Raw genomic sequence first — 6,001 nt, forward strand, 5'->3', positions numbered from 1 at the left:
TGCTATGATGTGCAGGATTTTGGGGTGTGACAAAAAGTTTGGCCAATGACTACAATCAAGCAACCAAAGCAGAAAAATGTAATATCCCGATCCAAATTTCACTAGAAAATTTTTGGATTTTTTCACTTTTGGTACTTGAACTTTGGAACTTGTCATAACTAGGTACCTAAACTATTATTTGTCATAATTTCATACCTAAACTTTAATTTGTCCCAAATTGGTATATAATATGACTTTTGTGTGAAAAAATACTAACAAAATTTGGTCATATATGTTACACATGTCTTATACCTAGGGTCAATTTGGTTTATTCATGATCTCTTGTTGACTAAAATGCCTTTAATTTTGATGCATTATTTGAAAAAAGTCATATTATATACTAAAGGGATAATTTTAGCAAAAGTAATTTCAACTATACCCCTTGTCGCAGTTGAGGATGGTCACATTCTGTTTGTTCCAATTAAGAATCTCAAACTTTCTGGTTGGCTCAATCAAGAGTTTTAGTAAAAATACCAATTTGAGGGGCAAAAACGTCTCCTTGCCTAAAAAAAATAATTATTAAAAAGTAAAAAAAAAAACTTTAAAACCTCACAATTAAATTTTAAAAAACAAAAACAAAAAAGCTAAGAGGGAAAATTACAAGATCATGATCTAGCACACTTGTAATTCGCCTAGATGCATGATTTCACTAGTGAACCCATCATTTGTGTTGATGCAAAAATTCGGTACGTTAATGCAAAAACTTCAAACAGTGGACTTAGCTTCCTGTTTGGTCTTTTTGTGAATGATCTGGAGTGATTTTGGATGAACTAGTATTTTCGTCTTTTTCCTCAAATTTAAAAAATAATAAATTATTTTTAAATTTTTGAATACAAATTTTTTAAAAATAATAAAATAAAAAAAAAAGCCCCCACCCCCGCCATCCCCTCCCCTCCCCTCCCCAGCCAGCCCCCAGCCAGTCCCTCTCTTCCCCTCCCCTCCCCAGCCAGCCCCCACCCCTCCCCTCCCCAGCCCGCCCCCCTCCCTGCCAGACCCGCCCCTGCCCTCCCCTCCCCCCAGCCCACCCCCACCCACTCCCACTCCCACTCCCCCTCTCCCTGCCCGACCCACCCCTCCCCCCCACCCCAGTCCCCGTCGCACCCCTCCCCCAGCCCGTCGCACCCCCCAGCCCCAACCCCCGTCGCACACCCCTCCCCCAGCTCCAGCCCCAGCCCCTCCCTTCCCCATCCCGCCCTGCCCCCACCCAGCCCCATCCCCCAGCCATCCCAGCCCGCCCCCACCCATCCTCGCCCCTCCCCCCCTCACCCCCCTTACCCACCCCAACCCAGCCCTCCACCCCTTACCCAAACCCCCGACATCCCCTTGCCCATTTCCCCCAAATTTTTTTTTTTAATTTTTTAATTTTAATTTATTTTAAAAAAAATTTGTATTCAGGACGGGGGACGAGACTGGGGGTGCGACGGGGAGAAGGGAGGGGATGGCTGGGATGGCTGGGTGGGGGCGGGGAGGGGAGGGGATGGCTAGGGGCAAGGCCGGGGGCCGGGCGGGAAGAGGGGAAAAAATTAAAAATAAAAGTTTTAATTTTTTTAATGTTTATTTTAAAAGTTTTAATTTTTTTAAGAATTTTTTTATTCAAAACTTTTTAAAAATATTATTATTTTTAAATGTGGGTAAAAAGACGAAAATACCCCTGCCACGTCAGCATATACGGTTTATTTGACAGAAAAACTAACGGAGGTACTATTTTGACACAAAATGAAAGTTAAGGTACTTTTTGTCAAATTTTTAAAGTTGGGGTACTAAATTGAAAATCAGTGTAAAGTTGAGGTACTAAATTATAATTTACTCTTTATAATAATAATCGAACGGGTAGATGAACTTCGATTGAGCCAATTTTTTGCAGGGATGATCTTTGACTATAAACATAGAAAATGAACGGCTCCAATCATTGAAATCACATTGTAGTCTTCACAATTACTGAAACAACAAGATTTGAACAAAATAGTTAATAGAATTATACCCTTCAAGTGTCAAAACCGTTCATTTATATGTAGATGGTCATATATCGATCGTGTTCCAATGATCCGAACCGTTCATTTTTTAGTTTCCCACTCAAGGATCATTCATGCAAAAAATTAGCTCAATCGGAGATGTAGAAGTTAGGAAACTATGAAATTTTTAATACATTTTATATTTCTATATATTTAAAATTATAAATATAATTTAGTAATTAAGTTAAAATTTAGAATCATATTATATATTATTAAGAATACAATCTTATTATAATGATTTATTATATATATATTTTTTTAAATACTAAATATAAATTATAAATTTGTAAAAACTGGTATTAGGGCCATACTTTGGGCGACGAATCTGCAGATTCATCACCCAAAGTTACTTTAGGCGATGAAATTATTCCTTGCCTTCAATGACGTTGGGCAACAAATTTATAGATTCCTCAACTAAAGTCACTTTGGGCGACAAATCTATAGATTCCTCGCCCAAAGTCCAGTTCATTTTTTATGTGCATTTATATTTCTATATAACAATACGATGCGATCGTGTTTTCAACAATCCTAACCGTTCATTTTTTAGTTCCATACTCAAATATCATCTCTGCAAAAATTTAGCTCAATCGAAGATGTAGAAGTTAGGTCACGATGGTCGAATTAATGAACGATCGTGGTTTTTATAATGATAATCGGACGGGTATATGAGCTTCGATTGAGCCGATTTTTTGCAAGGATGATATTTGAGTATGAACATAGAAAATGAACGGCTCCGATCGTTGACATCACGTTGTGGTCTTCCCAATTATTGAAACGACAAGGTTTGAACAAAATAGTTAATAGAATTATACTCTTCAAGTGTCGAAACCGTTCATTTATATGTAGATGGTCATATATCGATCGTGTTTCAACGATCCGAACCGTTCATTTTTTAGTTTCCCACTCAAGGATCATTCATGCAAAAAATTAGCTCAATCAGAGATGTAGAAATTAAGAAACTGTGAATTTTTAATATATTTAATATTTCTATATATTTAAAATTATAACTATAATTTATTAATTAAGTTAAAATTTAGAATCCTATTGTATATTATTAAGTATATTATAATCTTATAATGATTTATTATATATATTTTAAATACAAAATATATTTGTGAAAAAAAAAAAAACACTTTTTTAAATTATAATTTGCAAAATAAATTCAAGTCTTAAATTTCGTCACCTAAAGGGATCTTGGGCGGCGAAATAATTTCCTCATTTCGTCGCCCAAGGGTAAAAATTTCACTCAAAAACTTGGCGAGATAGGCTGGCGCAAAAAATTTCACACTTTAGGCGACAAAACCTGCCATCTACATTACATCAACCATCACCAACATACCCAGAATACAAAAGAGAGTTTCTCAACCAACTTCACAATGCGAAATCTATACTATACTATACTATACAAAAGAGAGTTTCTGAACCAATATTGCACATAAATTAATTCCACAACCATACTATAATCGAAAAATTGACTTGCACTAAACCCTAAAATAGATTTGTAGAATTTGCAAATAACTAAAAAATATTACAAAAACAACCATACCACATCAAAAATCGATCTAGAGAGTAGAGACCTGCAAATGAAAAAAAAAAATTATAATGAAAAAATAGAAGTTTAATGAGAACAAAGAAAAAAGATTATAATGAAAACAGAGGAGAGGAGTAAACCCCGATGAAGATCATCGAAATTCGCCGCCTAGATCGCCAGAAACGACGGAGAAGGGTCAGGGTTGTTAGGGTTTCAAACCACCACGTACGGCGGCTGAACGGGCTGAGTGTTTACACCATTGAATTCATCTCACCCAGGGGAAGATTTCAGGACCCACTCGATGGCAAGATGTCGCCGAAATTAGTGACCCATCGAAGAAGAAGGTTGGTTCAGGTTTGGTTTAAATCTATGTTTTCATTAGGTTGTTGGGCAATCAAAAGGCAGGAATAGAAAGAAGAGGAAGAGACAAGTTAATTGGGGTCCATGTCGCCGGTGTTGGCTGCTGGACGATGAAAAGATGGCCGGAAAGAGCTCACAGCAGAGGAGAGAGAAGAGAGAGAGAGAAGGGGGTGTGCGGGCCGGCTGCTGAGGAGGAAAATGAGAAAAAAAAATGCTGAAGTTAGGTTTTATAGTAAAACCCTAGCTGACGAATTTACAAAATTGCCATTTAACTTAAAATACTCGAAACTTGATGGTCGTAGCTCCGTTTCACGTCTTCTTCGTGTCCACTCCCGAGCCTTATCCAACTAGATCAAAAGATCGTTTAAAATCTAAACATTTAATTTTGTCAAAATAAAACCTTAAACCAATTTATAAAAGCATTTCTTTTTAAAACCATCAATTTTATAAATTCATAGAAAAATAATTTTAATGAAATATATAATAGGAAATAATTTCAAAATTTTCTATAATAAGTATTTAGAGCTTTTTTTATTTTAATGGGAATGGGCTAGTGGTAGGGGTGTGATTTAGATTGGAAAATCCGAATTCGATCGATTCCAATTAGAAAATTTCCAATTTTGGAACGCTTGATTCAAATTCGAAATCTGAAAATGCCGAAATCCAAAAATTCAGAGAAAAATTGGATTGGAATTGGAATGTTTCTATAAATTATGCCAAAAATTCCAAAGGCATTCTGATCCAATATTTCATAAATTATGCCAAATTTATTTTGTATTTATATTAAATATTTTATCAATTTTTTAGTTTTCTACTATATGTTTCAATAAGTTTTTTATTTGTTTCAAACGTGCACATACATATATATTAAAAACAGATGACTAATTATAAACATATGTATATTATAAATATATGTGTATCATAATAATATAAATTCTAACAAAAACACTCACATTTTTGTACTTGTAATTTTTTTTTTAATCAGGGGCAATTAATTTCTCATTATCTGAAAGTTCCGAAAATATAATATTCCAAAAAAATCTAAAAAATCAAAGAAATTTGAAAATTCCAAATTGGAATGAGATGTTGAAATTTCGATTTTTTTGAATAAAAATTTCATTCCAAAATTTTTTGAATTAGAATTGGAATACCCTATTTCCGTTCCTTCATTTCCAAAACACACCCCTAGCTAGTGGGAATGGGCTAAGGTTATGTTTATTGGCAATGGTCTAAGTGTTATATTTATTGGAAATGGGTAAGGGACATGTAATCCACTTTTAACAAATTGTGGAGATTTGTAACTATTACTTCTATAGTTTGATTCTTAAGTGGGAAATAATAATTTATCAAATATTAATCTCACCCTTTGTCTCTTTTGGTTGGATTTGGATTGGGAAATGAATAATTATCCCACTAATTTTTATTTATTTATTTCACTGTTTATCATGCCACTTATTAGTCAACTATTGTACAAATTAGTGGGACCTAAAGTAACTGTCTTTTTCACCATAATTTTTAAAACAAACCAAAATATTAATTTGTGACTCCAAAAATGTCAATTGTCACTGATTTCAATACAGTTTCAATTCAAAGTGGCTTTAAGATATATTTGTTGTAGTGTTACTCAAGTACAATACAAGATAGCACAGATCCCTAGATCATTCATACACTTCCATTTCATTGATATTCCATTGTAGTACCAAATCTCATTCCAAGATCATTCTAAAGTAAGTTAATTTCTACATTGTTTATCTAGGAGCTCTGTACGCCTTTTACTTGCATTGAACGAGGTCACAAAGAACAGATTTGTAGACTTGACTTGGACTTACTTTGTAAATTGCTTGCATGACTTGGAATAACTTTTTATAGAGATCATCACCTACTCAAGAAAGTTCCGTTCACTGTTTCCATGGTCAAAGAATGTGTCGTGATTTTTGTTCTGTATGGAAGTTTTGGGCTTTTGGCATTCACATATGGCGAGTTATGGATAAATCAACTACTATAAGAGAAAAGTTTGTACTTCTACTTCCACGCATTGATTAACCATAACATTAGAAAA

This window comes from Dryas octopetala, chromosome 2 (assembly GCF_963921425.1).
Source record: "Dryas octopetala chromosome 2, drDryOcto1.1, whole genome shotgun sequence".
NCBI lineage: Eukaryota > Viridiplantae > Streptophyta > Magnoliopsida > Rosales > Rosaceae > Dryas > Dryas octopetala.